The sequence below is a fragment of the Ornithodoros turicata genome, chromosome 5 (genome assembly GCF_037126465.1).
Source record: "Ornithodoros turicata isolate Travis chromosome 5, ASM3712646v1, whole genome shotgun sequence".
Classification (NCBI taxonomy): Eukaryota; Metazoa; Arthropoda; class Arachnida; order Ixodida; family Argasidae; genus Ornithodoros; species Ornithodoros turicata.
The window spans coordinates 26,019,978-26,040,301 of NC_088205.1; the positions used below are offsets into that span (position 1 = coordinate 26,019,978).

Below are 20,324 nucleotides of genomic sequence, written 5' to 3' on the forward strand. Positions count from 1 at the left end.
GGGGCTGAATCCCACACGGGAACTCGCCGCCTGCACACGAAGCGGGAACGAGGGTACAACAGAGGGCTTTGCAAGGAAGAGTCGCTCCAGAGCGGGGTTCACACTAGAGTGTACAACTGGGTCATCGCCCTGGCATCTGTACTTTAGCGCAGCCTTCACATGTTCAAATTGTCTCCGTCTCTCGAGCGACCATTCATTGCCCTCAACATACAAACTCTTCACAGGGGACGTCCGGAAGGCACCGGTGGCGAGTCGGATGCCTTCGTGGTGGATGGGGTCCAGCACCTTCAATGCCGAAGGCCGCGCCGAGCCATACACGACACTCCCGTACTCAATTACTGAGCGCACAGGAAATCCTCAATCCCTGAGGAAATTCTCAATGCATCTGTACATGCACCCTGTGATACCACATGCGTGTAGATCTTGCAGAATCCCGAAGCGCCATGTGGTATCGTATGCCTTTTCGAGATAAAAAAACACGGATACGCAAAACTGCCCACGAACAAAAGCCTCTCTGATTTTTGATTCCAGGTGGAGTAGGTTGTCCTGGGTGCTCCGGCCGGAACGAAAACCACTTGGGTGTTTGTCAAGGATGCCTGCCTCTTCCAAAACATATACGAGCCTTGCATTTACGATGCGCTCAAAAGTCTTCCCAAGGCAGCTGGTTAATGCGATGGGGCGATAACTAATAGCAGCAGACGGGTCTTTCCCTGGCTTGAGAACTGGAACCACTTCGGCTAGCTTCCAGGACAACGGAAGAGTTCCTTCTCTCCACACACGGTTAAAAAAGTGGAGTAAAATTTGTTGCGACTGGGGTGTTAAATGCCGCAACATGTCATAGTGTATGCTCTCAGGGCCGGGTGCAGTGTTCTTTCTTGCCTGTAAGGCTCTCTGAAGTTCATGTGCGTTGAAGGGTACATTGTAAGGTGCTGTATCTTGTTTAGGTTGTTTAATAATGCGTTTTTCAGCAACAGTTTTGTGTGACAGGAAACGCTGGCTGTCATGGGAGGAGCTAGACACGTGTTCAAAGTGTCCGCCAAGTACGTTAGCCTGTTCCTCCTAGGACGTACAGGGAACGCCATTGTGTGAAAGACAAGGCACAGTAAACCCTTTGTATTTCCCGGAGATCTTATTGATACGGTCCCACACAACTTTGGCCTGAGTTCGCGAGTTCAATGTACTCACAAACTCCTTCCACGTGTTGCGCTTGGCCTCCTCCCTTGTGCGTTTGGCTGCAGCACGCTTCCTTTTGTATTGGATCATGTTTTCAACTGTCGGGTATCGACGCAAACGAGCCCACACCTTTTGTTGTTCCTTGCGCGTCCGTTTACAGTCGTCGTTCCACCAAGGCTTTGAACGCTTGGGGAGAGGACGACGTCTTGGATATGGATTGTGTAGCAGCATCTATTATCGTGTTTGTTATGAGTTCATTGGCCTCGTCGATACTCATGTTGTCAATGTTGTGTAGGGTTAGGTCAGCCAGCACGCTGAACACCGCCCAGTTCGCGTCCTGCAGCCTCCAGCGGGGTTTTCGCGTACACAGCACAGCATCGTCACACTGATGCTCGACCCAAGTTGGAAAATGGTCACTGCCATAGGGGTTTTGGATCACGTGCCACTGCAGATCTTGTGCAATGGTTGCACTACAGATGGAAAGATCCAATGCAGAGAATGTCCGTGTTGATGTGCTGCAGTATGCTGGTTGTGTTGTGTTCAGGAGTGTGATGGAGTGGCGGAGGAGCAAATCCTCAAGAAGTCTGCCCCTCGAGTCCCAGTCTGAACATCCCCACAAACGGCTGTGTGCATTAAAATCCCCCATAATAAGGAATGGGGCTGCCAGCTGGTCTAAGAGATCTTCAATATCCTGTCGCTGCACATCTGCTGCAGGAGGAAGATATATTGAGCAGAGCGTAAGCTGTGTAGAGAGATTCAATCGGACAGCCACAGCTTCCAATGTTGTTGTCAACGGCACCTCAACTGCAGCAACAGACCGGGATGCTAGAATCGCCACTCCACCTGAGGATCGCGTAACCACCGGGCGATCCCTCCTAAACATTTGGTATTGTTGGTATTGACAGATGAGCACCGAAAGTAGTCGTTCGGAGCTTAAAGTGATTGAAATCCACAACGTTGCGCAACCGATTCACACATTTTCCATTTCCATGAAGCCTGCCACATGCAATGTCGGCAGGTTTCGATTTCGGACAGCTCACACAAAAAGTTCGCTTTCCCGCCACTATGTGGCCGCGCAAAACTTTAGTTCCTATACAGCCGCCGCCATTCTGGATTTTGTGTGGCGCGGCGGACGCCGTGCACGAAGCGTATATTCAATCGGGGAGCACAAAACATTTATTTCCGATACTTATACTCTTTAACGTTACAGTTTTTAGCAGTAACATTAACAGTTTATTTTGCAACGGGGACTTCGACCATTGACTTTTTCTAACGAAAGAAAATGACCACGCAAACAGTTATAGAATGGTCACACAATGGTTACAGTTCGTTAGAGATTGAGCGTTATATGTTGTGTGAAACACATAAAAATTAACTTTTTCGCCGATTTCTTCAACGTCATCCGCCATGTTTGCTGAGGAGGCAAAGGCACATCGGCGGCACAGTCTGGTGCCGGCAAGACCACCTCAGCACACCCCTCCCCCCCTCCTCACAAAAAAAAAAAAAAAGGAAAACTGCCCTGACCTAACCTGGATTAACGTTGTCAAGGTGCGCTAACCTAACCTAAACTAACGCTTTATACATTTCACAATTTGGCAACCTCCAAATCCGTTAGGCTTAGCAGGACCGCGGTTCGCCTGCTGTAGAAGTGCTTCAGGTTGTGTTATTCAAATCCATATAAAAAGGTTCTAGACCACACAATTTTATTATTCTTATATTTTGAATTTCCGTATATGACCCTCTTTTACTCGCATATACAGTATTTACCTTTCAAACGCTTTCACTAATCCTTGAAACCCAGTTGTCCGGATAACGAACTACACACCCTCTAACTATAATTCTCGATGAATGCAAGCTTGATCAACATGCAACTTTTACGAAGGACTGCTTGTAAGCTTGCGAAGGACAGCAAGCAACCAAAAAACGACACACACAGAACAAACGATAGCACCTAAGTGCATTAATAGCACCCGATTTCACCCAGAATTCTAGAGAAAAACAAACACATAATTCTTGTCCCCATTCCTCATCCTGAATGCCAGCAGCGCTCGGAACTTCAATGTCCGCCATCTTGCAACGTAGAGCAACTCCAGCCGTTCGAAAATTCCCACAGAAGGGTGGCTACTCCATGTTCACGTGACGCTACGAGACACCCAACTCGCGGGTTACTCGGGTTGAACAAGAAAAAAAAAAAAAAAGAAAGAGAGAGAGAGAGAGAGAAAAGACAAACACGCCCGATAACACCTAAGTGCATTAATAGCACCCGATTTCACCCTGAATTTTAGAGATTTAAAAACAGAAGCAGGTTGCTGTCCCCATTCCTCTTTCTGATTGGCCACTACAATTTGGCGCGAAGTAGCGCTCGAAACTTCAACTTCCGCCATCTTCCAGTGCAGAGTAACTCGAGCCCTGCCAAAAATCCTGTGGAAGGTGGCTACGTGAGGCTACGTCATACCCAACTCGCGGGTTACTCGAGTTGATAAAAAAAAAAAAAAAGAACATGCCCTCAGATCAGCATCTCCTCCAATCATCTCCATCGCTCCAAAGCACGTGTCCCTCTGACGTGGAATGTGCACGGTGCGCCCTGCGCTGCCGGTCGGCGCGGTTTCGGTTTCGGCTCATTTGTATACAAAAATTTGGTGATGGGTATTTCAACGCACGTGCGCGTTTGAGTAATAAAAATAAAAGAATGAATTTCAACGATGATTGTCTCCCATTCTGCTATCTCGCTTTTGCCCGAAACCCCCTAATTCAATAATTAATTAAGTTAACTTTAGGTAATTAGTTATCTTGTAGTTGCATACTCTGTTCGAGGGGATGCACGCCTGGCCGTATAACTCAACTGCGAAAACGACATTTATGCCGCTCTCATAATTTTTAAAATAAAAATTCTGTAATTTATTAAAAAACAACAACGTATATCTCACTACGTTACCCTGTATATCTCACCAACACCAAGGAATGCAAACTTATACTCAGGGACATTTTCCCTTAAGCTCGATTACTTACATAAAGACATGATAACGTCTTCTCAGAATAGCCTTTCCGATATAGCTCGCCCTTAGCGGCAGCTAAGTACTTTCTGTTTCGATTTTCAGTGAACAGGTCTGTTTCTTTTTGATCCACGCGTAGATAGAGACATACATCGCTGATATAGCGCATACTATATGTACTTCTGAAGGCCTATTATCAAACCGTCGCGTATTACCTCTACGTTGTGGATATTAATGGTACGCATAATTCTATCGACTTACTGGTTGCAACGGGTGAACGTTCGATGCACCACGTGGCTCATCAATTCGGGACGGCAGTCCGCTATTGACAGCATATGTGCTGTTGTATGGAGTAGGAAGAAAGAGTTGTACAGTGTTCGAGGCAACATGAACGAGACCCTTCATTTGCGGATTGCATTGAAAGAGGTAACTTGTGGTTTGTGCAATGACGTGTTCGTGCACCCGGCAATTGTTTTATGCGTGAATGGTGCATATTCTGTAGAAAGTAAAATCTTGTGTTTGTGACGCAGTCGAGGTCGCTGTTTTGGCTTTCAAGTGGAGCGCAGCCACAGGGCCCGCTCAAGGATATCTTCCAACTACTTTCAGAAAAACTGACTTTCAGGTAACTCAGTTTCTCAGTGTTTTCAGTCGGTTCATTTGCATGATTGGTCTACGTGACTTCTTGTTTTAGCTTAGTTCCTTTATTTCAACTGAGAGAGGTACGGAATACGGTATAGTTGTCAACGTTCCGCTGGCAGCAGCGTTCCTGTACAAGACAGGAGTCGATGGTACATCGGATTTGCCAGACTTGTGGAGCACCGAAGGACGCGGAGCGCCTACTGGTGAGGCTTCATGTCTAGCCGACAGCCTGTGAACAGTGCCCTGAACCGGCTGAGCCGTTCCACCACTTCACACGGAGAATGTACTGCGGGCTGGCCAAATCAGCAAAGACAACCCGAACTCTGCGCCCTGGTTCGCTTTCTCGTAGACATATGTGCTCCTGCTATCTTTGAAGACTGAACACTCACAATATCTCAAGAAAGTGATTAGCGTCCTGGTTTATGGGACCAGGAGCACCAGGACCGGGTACTCTGGAGCAGCTGGCTATAGCGTCGCGGCGAACGTCTCCATGTTTTTCTTTTCTCTCTCTCCCTCTCTCTTGTCACACTTCATATGAGTCACCACTTTTCTACGTTCTTGTTTAGTTTCAAAAAAGTATCTCGTGTAGCGAAGTATAGCCCAGTACTCGTGTATTTCAGTGTCTGGATAGTGCACGTCTTTGTGGAAGTGATCATACCAGCTTTTTAGTGCTCATAAATACGTTTCAGTTTCAGTTTTATCGTGCTCAATACCAGTCACCACCCTGTAGCAAGGAGCCACGCGCAAACTGCGTATGAAAATGTGAGAAACATGTAAAAGATAATAAGCGCAGCTTGGGAAACCGGATGGTATAAACCCACATTTCATGCACATATAGGGTGCAGACATTGCAGTGCTGAGAGGAAGGTACGTTCCGTCCGATGGGATCTCGTTCTTGGCCGACATCGTGAACCAAGAAGCAGTGCTCCTGTTGGGCAGACGAGAGAAAATGGAGCATAGAAGCCTCATGTCATTCGTTTTTTCGTACGACTGGAAGGTACGTTTTTTCTTCGGCTCTCACACGTTAGAAGCTCTAATGCCACGCGCGCATGGAAGATCACTTGGAAATTGAACCGTGTGTGTTTATGTACAGAGAAACGCCGAATAATTTGCGCAGGAATGGATAAAACGAAAGCTTGAGACGAACGATACAAATATAAAACAGTTCATGGCAGAGTAATACATCAGCGTAAGTATAGCTGTATGGTTTCCTAGAGGATACCCTTCAGATCGTGCCGCCAGATGTAATCGGAGGACGGAGAGGTCCTATGACGAAGGCACGCCTTGAGGCAAAGTTTACGTCTTGTGACGTGTGGATGTGAGATGCCAGGTGCGGTGCTTGTTTGATTTGTTTCCCGATGCTGGTCGTTCCCGTGAACGCAGCTCTCAGGCAAGTGCAGATGGAAATGTCAATCAGGAATGTAACGATTCTGCGCCTGGGTTAATCACTCCCGGAGAAACCATATCATTAGGCAAGTCTTGCTGATGTCCCGGGCCTATACGGGCAAGCAGCGAGTAAGGCCAACCATGGTCCACAGTCTTCGCATCTGTCGCTTTGTGCGTTTGGGCAGCGAAGAAGAAGAACAGGAAGTTCTCCCGAACCTGACAGAGTAGAGAACCTGCGTGTGGCAGTGCCCACTGCAGAAGGTGGTGATGACATAGGTAGGCTGTAGCGAACGAGGACGAGCCGCGGCCAGTCAACGAGCCAGCCGACATCGCAGCACATTCCCCATGATGGAACATTAAATCAGTTTCGAACTTGGATTGGTCTTGGATGTTTCGACTTGGACTGGTGACCCGAATGTGGGGTGTGTTCAAATCATGGAACGAGTCATGAGGAACGTGTTGCGATGTCAGCTGGCTCGCTGAAGCTTGGGAAGTGGAGCCCATAGCCTGCTGGACAAAAACGAAGTGGACAAAACAAAGACTAAAAACACAAGGGAAGACTAAGACCCTGTTTAGCCTCGACTTCTGTTGTTCGTTTTTTCTTCTTACCCTGGTCTGCTGGTGGTATGCTGCCCATATAAAGTGCACACCTGCTCCCTTATTTACTACTCTCATGAGTAACAAAGGACCAAAGACAGATGCAAGGCCACGCGGATCCGTCGTGCGTGTCAGCGAACAATGGCGTCAAACCCGTCCCCAAGGCAGCAAAGACACTATAAGCGTTTTAGTGCATGTTTCGTACCGAGACTTGCATGTGCAATTCAACGACAACTTTTAATGGGAAACTTATTACTTTTGACCAGCCACACTGTGTCATTTTATTTGTCTGCCGTCAGATATGGCTTGCACTGTTGTTCTGTCTCCTTCTGGTGTCTACGCTCTCAGCTTCTTTCGACTACTTCTACAGTGGCGAAGGTGGAAGCCTTGTCCGATGTCTCCGCCGCAAAGTGGGGCTGTACGTGTGGCAGTTCTTCGCTACTATCGCCGAAGAGGGTCAGGTACACCTCTGCACACCTATCACCCCTGCTTCATGCATTGCTCGAAATCGTACAGTACGCAAAAGGCATTATGTCCTGTTCACACGATTTCATGCACTGGTCACCGCCACCACAAATTACTAGACACAAATATGTACACGACTGAGGTGGTAGATAGCAGGCCTTTGTGGAGGCCTGCGTGTACTGCTACTGTGAGGCCTGTGGAACCTACTACAGCCATTTTGGGCACAGTAGAGTGGCCATGCGGACACATTATCCCTTTAATAACACTGCGCTAGCACATGTGCCTGACTTTTGTGTAATACCTGCGTTTAGATAATAAGCACGTACTCATCACCAATTGATGAACACCTCACATCAATGCACCCTGGCGTTTCCTCTGGGTTCGCTACGCAATAGCGTACTTTCAAACGTTAATGTCGCAGTATGGCAAATTTTGCCGCATTTTAAAAACTCACCGGCGTTTCTTGATGACCTGTCCGACAATTTGCTGTATTATTCCAGGATTGGAGGTGATACCGACACACCACCCAGGGCGTCTCCTAGCGTCCTTTTGGTGGTTAGTCATCGTTGTGCTGCTGCACAGTATCGTCATTCACATTAAATTCAAGCTACTCTACGTTACTTTGTCTGGGAAGAAACCAGAAACCACTCGGGAACAGGCGAAAGAGATTCTGACGCATGCAGAGCTTAGAGACACTCCTGTGGTAAGTTAAACAACATGAAGACTTTGGGATAACGTAACCTTTCCTTGAGTTTGAGCGGGGTATCGTAATTCCTGCGGTGAAGTACCTCATCCCGCATCGTCATGCATGTTGCCATTGTAGTTGTTGTCGAGTTTGAGGGAAAAGAGCGACGAATACACAGGACAATACCATAGTGATGAAATAAATCTCTAAGGCCCTCAGACCCGAGTGGCTCGGGACTAACATCTCAATTTTTTTCTTTTACAGACCAAATCAAATCAATCCCTCACTGCTGGTTCTGAGCTTTATTCTGTCAGCGCTGTTCATGTACCGTATTTTCCAATGTATAACGTGCGCTCGTGTATAACGCGCACCCCTAAAAATGGGCCGAATTTGAAAGAAGTTCCATGTATAACGCGCACCGCAATGTTGCTGCAAGCTTTTGTGCTGCCACCAGTGTGCGCTGTCAGTGTACACAATAAACCAAGGCGGTGTATCATGCGTTATTTGAAGCCCATTTAGTCAAAGCCGTTAAACTCCGATGCAACAGAGTCGGTGTCATATAGTATACTTCAATCGCCCTCTTCGCTTTCGGTTTCGCGTCCCTTCTCAATCACGCCAGCCTTCTGAAATGAATTCGGGATTATTGACCTTAAGCAGCATCATTAACTTTTTATGAAGTCCGGTGCACTTTTGCCGGTTTTATCAACTGACCCTAAGTTAGTTGGGAGAAAGTCACAGCACACCCTGGAAGAGGCTAGAATTTGTACGTCATCGACCTGAGAAAGAACTCTGTGGGAAGATATTTCCGTGTATAACGCGCACCGTTAGATAACGCGCAGGAGCTCTTCAGAACACTTTTTACTGTATAACGCGCGCGTTATGCACCGGAAAATACGTATATGTGCTTCGCCCCTGTGCGCTCTTTTACAGTATGGAACTTCAGCAAACACGCTCTTCATCTTCTGGCACTGTTGTCCCGTACTTAGGGTTCTGTCCTGTTGTGTCCCGTCGCTCAAACTCAAACAAATGTTACTTTATTCACATCTACACCAGCTTGCTTCTTCTTTTTGTCTTTCATGAAATTTCGGGTCGTTCTGGTTCCCGACATCACAGAAAAGCCGTCGTCAATTCATTGCGTTTCCATTGACGTGCAAGGATGAAGTAGTATAACGCGAGTTCATTACACAATGAAATAACATCGCCAGTCCAGCATTACGTCAGAGTTGCCAAAACAGAGTTGTGCGACCACCGTGCTCGTGTTTGATCGTCCAAGAGAGGGTGCAGTCGCAAGAAACAAGGGACCTGGTACGACTCCACGTCACATATACTACTGGGGGAAGCCACACGGTGCTGTGGCATCTTGACGATGATGAACGCCATACGTGCGCACTTTTGTGCAGCTTTCATTGCATTTGCTCATTCCATTGTTTTCTTTTTGCATAGGAATCGTTACATGGTGCACTCTGACCTGCAGCGATTATTTGTAGGATTACTCTCTCTGAACCACACCGGGGTTCCACCGGTGACCGGTAATCAGAAGGATCAAGGTTCAAACCCTGGGGCTGGCAGTCAGTTTTTTTTTCCCTGAATTATGGTAGCAGAATAACGTACTTGGCGGGAGCAGCCCAGAGATCCCCTCAAATCGGCCAGTCAAGTAAACGCGGTCTGTGCAACGATTAGGGCGTAATAATGCCCCAGTCCGTCTTGCCACAAGCTTCCAGGTGCTTCAAAGACCTTTAAAATCGCTAAAAAATCACAGTGTCTGGGTTGCGACTAATGAACGAATCGGAAAGAAAACACCGGTCCCGCTTCAAAGACGACGCGCCATATTGATCTATATACTGTACAAGATCTATAGTATATGTATAATGTTTCCATTCAGTACCTTGAAGCCCGTCATGGATCTCTGAAGTTGCTAAGCCATGAGCAGCTTTACTCCAGGAGCTCTCTCAGTCAAGTGCTAAATGGAAAAGCTGTAATCATCGACTACAGAGAGCCCATCATGGAGTTCCTCTCAAGGCGTCGTGGTACGATGGGTTCGCGTTGGTTCCACGTGTCCGACAAGGCGCTATTTAGTACACCGACTAGAGTTCTACAACTACGGCGGCTCCCTGAGAAACTTGTGATCAATCTGCGTGCAAGGTACGAATAGAAACATTTGACAATTATATCATAAAACGAACGACCGGATGATACGCAATTTCGTTAACTTCCTCACGGAATATCTTTGTACAATAACTTGAAATTTATTAACAAAGAAACAGAATCGGAGAACTCTTTCGTATACAGTTCTCTTTGAGACATGGAAGGCTGAGGTGACGATTTACAAGCTCTTTTTGTAAATAATTGCGTAATTACTATACTAACAGTAACATGAAGGTTGTTTGAGCGTTCTGACCCATGTATTAGAGCGTTTTTCGTATGTCGCACCTTTCCTGCAGACAAGGCAGGATCGGAACCATCGTTAAGTTAACATGTCTCTGCAATGGACGGTATCTTTGTGCCATTATCCCTGGTCAAGAGTGGCCAGCGTCTTAGCATATTTTTAAGCACTAGGAATAGAATAGTGCTATTTGTCATCCAAAGTTACGTTTCACATGAACATTTTGTGACCCTGTTTTTCTCAACTCTCAGCTTCAGGGCCTTGTCTGAAGCGGGCATCGTGGAAAGGATAATACCCACACACCATGCCTCTAACCCTCACAAAAACAGCAAGACCTACTCAGCCATCGACATCTACAGCATAGTAGATCTCTTCCTCTGCTACGGATGTTGCATGCTTTGCGCTCTACTCCTTGTTGCCAATGACTTGAGAAGATACCGCAAAAGACGAGACAACCACGCACAGAGGAAGTGTGTGCTCATCAGGATGCCACAGTGACTGCTCAGTAACGGAAGTTCATTTACAATAAAGACCATCGGATCATAGAGGTACACACAAAATGCCCCCTCCATTGAAGAGGCGTGAACTCGATGTATCTGTCGTGAGACCGCTGCGAGATGTCGCGAGACCACTACGGTTATGTGCGAGTGGATTAATTTTGCTCATGTTCACTCAAAATCCCAACCATTCGTTAGGGTGCTTAAACGGTTGCCGTATCGTACCCTGGTGGAAATAGGGATGCGTGAAGCTTGCAGGACGTAAAACCGTGACGGTACGGGCTTTGGCGAGACGCGTAACAGTTTGAGCGCAGTGTTCCCTAAGTCGGCGCCGGCTTGCGGCAAGCCAACGAAATCGCCTGTATGGGGTGGAAACTGTAGATAAGATAAGCTGCAGTTAGGTCTTCCTTGAACATCACAGGTTAAATACAAATTGTGTCGCGTCATAGGGGTTTGGTTCGTGTCATGCCGGAAGATCTCAGTAGAGCTCTGCACGAGCACGGGCTCCCGACGCGGCCCGACCCGGTCCGCGGGCTGGGTCGACAAAAGACGCCAGCACGGCGGGCCGGGTCGATAAACATGTTTCCGAGAGTCAGGCTGGACCGAGTCACGCAGCTAATTCCATGCAATGGGGGACTATTTGTTCATATACCACCACGTGCTTGCGTCTTTCCAATGCATAGTATTTGCAAAAACAAGCAAGGAACACTGCATTATACGTATGATTCGATCCTCTATAACATTCTCAAAGCCACTTTACGTTGCTCCTGACTCCTCACGTATTTCACAAACACGTTTACAAAGCTTGGTGAGAGAGGTGAGGATTGGGAGGAGTTTTTCAACAGCATCCTCTACATCCACAAAAACTTGGTAGTGTAGCGATAACGCTTGCCCGCGTGCGTCCTGGATTTAATTTGGTCACGTGCTGTCGTGGTGTTAAACCGACAGTTTTTGTATGTTTGTGACCGTGTCTTCTCTCCTTATAAATTTACTTTTGTGTGATAAGCGCTAGAAATGCGTACGTCACGCCTGGAAATACTAAGCAGGGATCTACGCGCTGAGTCACCGGGTCGGGCCAGGCCGGGCTGGGCTCTATCCACTGGGCTATCGGGCCGTGCCATTTTTCGATGCGCCCCGGCCGGGTCGGGCCCGGAAAACTCGGCCCGTGCAGGGCTCTAGATCTCAGTCCCGAAGGTGAGGCGAAACTGATACAAGGTGCCGTTTAGTTATGAGCAGTACGTAGCTGTGTCGCATTTGTCGTGGTGGTGGTGGTTGGATGTTCAAGTTGGTAGGCTCAAAACGCGTCTCTTCTCTGTGAAGACTATAGGTGATGCACGCCTAAGCAAGCAGCTCATGTATGTTTTTTTTAAAAATAATATATTGCTGTTAGCGCCGCGAAGCAGCTGTGACTATAAGCAGCGTATAGACGTGATCGGATTGAGGGAGGACAGCAGGAAGGAGGTGGGGACAGGGGGTTATGCGTCCTGAGCTGACTTCAAGGGGAATTGTGCCGACAAGCTCATGTATGTACCTGAAGGATTTCTTTCCACGAAACCAGCAGGATATTCTCCAGAGCGCAAGCTTTAGGCTGACCAGTGCAGCGAACTTACGTGCGGATCTAGAGATGACGTCGCGTTTCGGGGAGAGCAACAACCAGGCATAACTGAACGGCGTCGCTCAACCGTGTGGAAGGAGCAGGAACGGCAATCCGAAAAGCCAGGGTAAAAAGCCAACATTCGCGGAATGACAGGTAAGACACTGGCGCGTCGAGGTGTATAGGCCATAGTATTCATGTTTGCTCACGCGAAACGGTGCCCAATGAGGCGATTCGTACCTTTAGAACCCGGAAGAGTAAAGCTGTCATGGGCATGAGAAACATGTCGGAGAAAGGTCACTGAGTCCAGGTTTGTAGGTGTACCTTTGTGCTTTTTGCTCGTGCTGGAGGAATGCATTCTGGTCTAACAAGATGCCAAGGAAATGTACTTTGCGAAATCCTAAGTATGATTGAAATGCTGCCCTCAACTAATAGTTAGAGGAAGTGGGGAAGGCGCTCGAGGTGTGTAGTATGTGGTGGACTCGGAATGAAGGATATTATCAATTTAGGCATGTGAGGCGTACACCACAAAGTTTACAGGTAACAAAAATGGGTCGTTATTACTCATTGGGCAGCGTTTGCAGGACGGTCATCAACTCGAATAAAACAAATGTGTGCAGACAGCGTCCGTTGGGCTTCGGAACGCCATGCTGATAAGCACGAATTTCAAAGTAAGGCATTCTCGAATTCACCGTACAGAAATAGTGGCACTAAGCAGCATCGCAGTCCCTCCGGGTGGTATTCAATTGAGAAGGAGACAAATGCGGGGAGCTACTAGAGGGCTATAACCTGCAATCGCCACGCAGACCTCAGTCACCCGTCCTGTTATGTGCCACATAATAGCAGTTGAAGCGCAGTTGTCCAAACGTAACATGTCCCACTGTACATCACCACACACATCACCACTCGAGGATCGACGGGGACACATAGATGTAGCAAAGAAAGAAATATGGAGATGCAGGTCCTTCCATGACACTTGATTCGTCAGGGCACTGAGCAAGAGTATCGAGTAGTGAGTAGTTAGCCCGTACGTTCTTGCGATAGTGAGCCCCTGCACACTTTGCGGATTGTCCGCGTTGCTTTGGCAGACTCGCCAGTACCTTCTCGATGCCGAAAGGTCCATGGTCTTGTCCAGGGACCTCAAACTCAAATTGAGTCGCGGGCCGCACTGACTTCACACCCACACAGAAAAAAGAAAAGGAAAAAGTGACGGCAATTACGATAAAATGCCCTACGTACCACACATTAAATGTGATATAACACAGACAACAGGAGCTGTGTACGAGTTATTGTGGAGCCCGACAGTGCGTGCAGAATTCGCTATACTGGAAAAAGCCACTTGATACACCAAGTAAAATAAGCGGCTTTTCTAAATCGGGAACTGAAAATATGAAAAACGATTCAAGAAGAATATGTTGTTTTTCACAAATGCAAGGTGCTGGGCCCATGGTCCAGTAGCGTTCATATGCACCAAGGTCTCCGTCACCTTAGGGATTTCCTGTCATCAACAGGCCTCTCCACCTTGCTTTGATCACCTAAATCCTCATCTCCATAATCATCTCTCACTATCTACAAATGGCACTCGGGCAGCGCCCAGCCTGCTGGCTGGCATCTGTCCCCAACTCATCATCATCTCTTTATGTGCATGTGTGTGTGTGTTCTTCACAAACGATTATGACAATGTCCAGGTGAACTGATATTATATCCTATTTACTCGGACTATTGTTGCCTTTGCTCACAGTTTCAACTTGGAAAAAGAAATAGAAAAACCAGAGAAACAACCAGCTGACCTTATTGACACTTGATGGCTTCGGGTTTTTTTTACTTAAATATGACCCCGCGTATATATTCCTCGCACCACCACCAGCAGTGGGGTAGAGTATCGCCCCTGGCGATGAAACTCCCCATTCATCATCTCACAATAAAGTTGTTGTTGTTGACTCCAAAAAAATTAAAATAAGTGGCGTTTGTACATAACTGTTCCGCATTGTTTTAGTGTGTCACTACTTAACTAAGTGTGAGAATTAAAATGAGCCTATCTTGTCCACACATTAGTAACTGTAGCAGTTTTCGAAAGTGCTCGCGAGGGACCAGCTGGCTGTGCCTTTCACTTGGTGAGGTTCATGGGCCACATAAAAAGTGCTCACATGAATATGTTCTGCCTGACATGAACAGGGGCTGCACCACGTGGGGCAACAACAAAAACAACTTTATGGAAATGATCATGAGTGGGGAGTGTCATTGCCAAGGGGCTATACCCTAGCCCATTGCTGGCGACAATGTGGTGAAATGGCTCATTGAGTCACCTCACACTACGCGGGGCAGGAGTAAAAACAAAACCTTAAAATCTGGTTTTATTCCTATTTTATCATTAATTTGAGAAGGTACCTTCTTTCTATTTGGTGGTCAAGGGAGCCCGGGCCATATGCGACCCGCGGGTCGGGGCCCCTCTGTTCTGTGGAGGGCGTTCGACAATGTTCGCCGGCTAGAGTCTATGCGTCGGCAGGTGACCAGCACGTTCTCAGGGCCACTTTATTCGCGAGTACAGTTTTTCGCGATTATATCGTCGTCACGAAATTCACGCAGATTAACACATCGCGAAATAAATACGTTTATATTACGTAGTTTACATAGTTTATTTACAGTATGTGATTTTCGGAAAGATCTTGGAACATCCGATTCTGCAAACAGGCTATCTCGTTTCGCTGACACACTGTTCTGGTTTATTAATTATTGAAACAACTTAGGTGTACGTCCGCACAGCCGCCGCCAAGAATCATAAAACAGCATTCACCAAACAACAGCGTACTTGCATATTTCCTTAGAATATCTGTTCAGTCCTGGCAACTTAGCAATTCCTCTCCACATGCGTATGTATGGGTTTCTAAGTAGGATTTTCGATTACCGGTACATTATTAATCAAAATCTGATAGGCAGACGCGGTCAAAACACAAAGATGTAGCTAATTTTCCCGGCACCCCTCACAACCCGTCATACCCTCCCAAAGATCTTGCACTCCCCCCCCCCCCCCACACACACATAAAAACAGCAAAACCTGCCAGAAAGGCAAAAAAGCCTTTCCTTTCATTTTCGTCTTTTTCTTTTCTTTTTCTTCTTATTCTTTTTTTTTTAATAGAACCCGACCTCCGTCTGGCTGACCTTTCCTCTCTTTTTTCTTAATAAACATATCCCCCCCCCCACCGAAAGGGAGCAGTTACTGGTGTCACACCTCTCCTACTGAGTGCCAGGCTAACACACCCCCTAGAGGTGAAAATCATGGGTGAATCCCTGGGTGTATCGATTGACGTGCAGAGAAGAATTCGCCTAAGCTGACATACGCCAACAAATGCTAAGAAACGCTATTGGGGTATATAGCCAATGCAACAAACTGCTCTTTCAGTATGCTTCACAGTCAAGCTACGTTTTTTTATCCCATACTCCCCCCCCCCCCCCCCCGGATCATTCTTAACATCGATGCTGAGTCCAACCTTTCCCCCACATTACAGACTGTCCCACTGTCGAACTGTTAACGTTTGAAGCTCTCAGTGGCTTTTAGCTGTCGCTCAGATAACCACTCGTTCTTCGCTTCATGGTCCAATCTACAACCTTCGTTCGTTTTCAAAGCTAACCTTTCCCTTCATTATTTGTCACAATAAACATACCCCCAACTTCGTTTTTTCACGTAGTTACCTTCGAACAATGAAATACGCTGTGATAATTCCTTAGGTGGCGATGTGATCAACAAAAAAATTCCTTAAGATTTTTTTTAGGCAGGTCGCAGATTAGAGAGGTTGCATCCACACCTCTCTATTGAATTTCTGGGGTGTGGATGCAACTTCCCCGAATACCCACATTTGTCGTGAAAAGACAGACTCGCGGACGTTAGCTGTCGTGATCTGTTTGGCGTTCGCATCATTTTGTGGCCTCGAAATCTATAATTATGTGTTGTCGCGCGCCATTAAATCCTCTATGTGGAAGTATGGAGGCTTTAGACATGATGAGCATAAGAAAAACGACTGTATAGAGCGAAGTCTCCCCGAGGGAGTGGATGCTGCTCATCACCGATGCGTGTCCTGCTCTCATTTCTCCACCTTGAGGCTACTGCATATGAGCGTCCTCTCCTCGTTCCGTCACCACTAATTAATTTCAGCTTCATCCGACCAGTAGAGCAGAAACGTGTTTTCTCTGCACCACATCCCGGGTGTGCGTTGCCCATGCTTATTTGCAATTCAAGCGGCCCACAACACGCTACAGTGGATGCAACGTAGAGACGGCCATTCTCCTGAGATCACCGCGTTATAGGAAAGGATCTCTTGTGAGGTTGAAAGCGGAGTATGACGACATCACGGTTAGAAATAGAGATAATGATGAAAGATGATGCCTTCCCTTTTTGTCAGTGTAACAACTTTACCATCGTGTGATTTTTCGTCACAGCAAGTAAACTACTTTCGGGATAGTATTACTGGAGCAATGAGTTTTACAAAGGGTACACAGCAGTGAGAAAAGCATTGAAGAAGAGCAAACACTCAGCTTTCCGCTTTTACTCCACATCAAAGGATATTTCGTGTCTTCCTGCAAGGATAGAGGAATGTTCGCCAAAGAAGGCAGATCTCAGCAATGAAGCGCGAATGACATAAATTAATACAAACACATCATTTAAGCCTCATCAATGCCCAAGCACAAGCATCAGTCATCCAATAGTAAACTTCGTCGAGTTTTTCTTCCCTACCTCTCACTCTCTCAGTGGAGTAAGAGTCGTAGTAAAGATTGCAAGAGAAAAGCCAGTCAACCAGAAGAGCGCAAAGCAGTGTAAAGGAAAGAACAATTTTCCATTTACTCTTATGTGCTAGGGTGTATGCACGGGTATACATGCCACTCGATGCCAACGGCAGTTGCCACTCTTTGCTCTCAGGAGTCGATCACGCTATAGAAACGCACGTTGCAACGGTAGAAATGCACCTTTGATGTTGTTACTGAATCACGCATTAATAAGAGAGCCGTGTTGTGGAGTGCGCTTGTAAAGTAAAGGAGGTCTGTCTCTTCACCTCTGCTGAGGTACATAAGGTACCGTATGGGTCTCTTCCTCGCAGGTGATATAAAACAATACGAAGCTTTCTCATTGGACATCCCGGGTCCCCTACCACAACCACAAGGTGAACCTTAGCCACTATTTGTTGTGGCTTCGATACGTGGCCGTGGTTGCACTGTGGGGTGCCGGCTGTTCTGCATACCATATCGAAGGCAAAGAAAAGAAGACAAATCTATTTTATTTTCTTGCTTTTATGATGCACTGGCCGCTCTTATAAATAAACCGTTTAAACTACTCGTCCGTGCATAGAGCGTAACAAGATTGACAACGTTGGCATAACGGGGCTTTCGACCCAGTAACGAGAAAATGGTCTCAAAAAAAGAAACCGGACCGCGTTCAACCCGTTGCGCAATGATACTTCAACCGGAAAGTCAAGGGCGGAGCGTCGGCGACCGAGAACTTCGCATACGACGGCGCCATGTTTATGTTCTGTTGACACTGTTGGCTTTGTTTGTCCTCTTTCGCGAGGAGCTCTTGCCGGGAAGAGTTTTTACAAGGGGGTGGTGAAACGAAATGGGGTTACGTGAAACGAGCTTATATATAAAACAGCGGCGCGGGGAGGAATGTTGATTTTAGCAGTGGACATGGCGTGGTGGATTGCGTCTCTGTGCACAGCGGTGCTTTTGGTGGAATGTGTGGATGTCCAAGGAGGAGCAATTCCGAATGGTGCAGCCGGCGTGGAAGCCAAGGCCACCGACAGTATGTCCATGTAAGCTCGCACGCTCTTGTTCAATTTCGTGTGAAGGGACGGGAGTCTTTCGGCAGGCCTCCTCACCTTGAGCGGTATTCAACATTGCAGCCTGTATCGTAGTGAGGCAGGGAAAGTGCAAGAAACGTTGTAGCAGAAAAGCAAATGAAAGCAATGTGTACGCAGAACATAACCCACTCGCACCCCAGACGAAGGTCATGGTCACTTCCACCCTGAAAAGATGGGCTTATATACTTCTCTTCCACGATATGTGCTTTCCGAGGGACCTGCCGGCATGGGCGGCACGATGCCAGGGAAGGGGACAGGGCCGACTTTAATGAAACTTGTGCCGACGTTTGTCTCAATCTGCACAGAATCTTTCGTCTACAAGGAAAACGTTAAGGAAACACGCAGGCAAACGATGCAGTTCTGAGATTTGAACCAGGTTCACCTGCGCTTAAGGTCACTGAGCCGCGTGCATGACAATGAGCTGCCTTTGTTTGTGGAGAATTTTATACAGCAAACGGGTGTAGCACGATTCCCCCGTTCCAGCTCCCCCGTCTCGTTTCCCCCAAGCCGTTTCCCCCTTAGCCAATTCCCCCGCTACTGTTTCTGCGCAGACTGCGTTTCAAAAAGGGAAGGCAGACTTTGCAGGGTTGTCAACCGTGACAATTTAGCGGTTGAGCCGTCGGTATCTAATCACGTGATGTCATCAATTGCCAGACACACGGGTCGTTTTGGCGGTACTCAGCATTTGATGAGCACCCTTCCTAAAAATATCTGACAAACCTGCCATTCATATGAAGGGACCTCGGTTCGCCATAGAGATCCTCAAGATTCACAGAGGAAATGACTTTGCCATAATTGGCTGGTACATGTACAGCCTACACTCTTAAAATAGAACTTCACCACATAGCATGCTCCTAGCCAACCATAATTCCGAATGATGACGTTCTGTGTCCTGATTTGTTGAAAACGGGGGGAGGCGCTTATCTGGGACATGCATAATGTGTCCCAGATAGGCGCCTCCTCCCATTTTCAACAAATCAATACACGGAATAGTATAATTCGGAATGATGGTTGGCTATGAGCGTGCTATGTGGTGAAGTTCTGTTTTAACAGTGTACAACATCGCAATAAGAATTGTGCAATTGCCTGGATATGTTCAAGACGCTACGGAAACGGCTGTACAATCAGACTGTGATAATTAGAGCCCGAATGTTTAGACACGAAAAATGTTGGTTTTATCCGCCTATAAAAGCCAGAAAATCCCATATTAATGCATCACAAATTACAGCAGCACATTTTTTCGTGCTATGGGCTATACGAATGCTGAAAGCAGAGAAAAGAGTGGTTCATGATGGCCCATTTCATCATCGCCTCTTTATATATGTGTGTGTGTGGCTCTTGATGTCACATGAAAGATAAAAGTCAGCCCTTCAACTACGGCCGCACTTTTATGATCAGGGTAGTCGGAAGCATCATAAACTACCTGCTACGTGACACCAGAACTAGGAGCCCTCGAACAAAATGCTTTAAACGCCAGGTGACCCGTTTCATCAAACGCTATATTGATAGTAAGGAACCAGTGACTGACCCCCAATCAAACCCCAAGCTTTATCAACAGTTGCGTCAAAAGCGCCCTTTCGAGTAATAAATGAGTTCCACCAACAAATTGACGAGTGTGACACCAAAACTCAGCAATTTTGTGGCATACGGACCTGACACTTTTTAGCCACGCCATTTAAAAATAAAAGATTAAAGGAATGTTTAGCCTCTCAAACAATTCTTCAGTTGCAACCTTTGTGGGTCACTGCACTAAGGCGGGAGAAATGCGACGGGTGAACTGGGTGCCGTGGAGATGGGCCGGTTGTTTCGCGTCGGGGGAATCGGGACGGGGTGGTTTAAATCGGGGGAATCGTGCATCACCCTAGCAAACGACCTAGTATAGTTACAGAACAATCGCTTCTTGCGCATTTTACGTGCCGTACTTTTTGTATACGCCAAAGCGTATGTACTTTTACGTACCGAGTGCCTTCTTGCGGTACCATGTAGGAAGAGTGAACACTAATCACTCTCCAGATTCAAATAATCACCATTGAAAAAAAAGGCAGCTAATCTGTTCTAATTGAATT

General features: G+C 46.9%; 1 long non-coding RNA gene across 1 annotated transcript; it reads left to right on the forward strand.

Moving 5' to 3' along the window:
* Positions 1-4,704: 4,704 nt before the first annotated feature.
* LOC135395410 (uncharacterized) lies at positions 4,705-5,933 on the forward strand. The gene is made up of 3 exons (XR_010423067.1): positions 4,705-4,788; positions 4,925-5,008; positions 5,495-5,933. It is a non-coding gene; the product is annotated as an uncharacterized LOC135395410 (long non-coding RNA).
* The last annotated feature ends 14,391 nt before the right edge of the window (positions 5,934-20,324 follow it).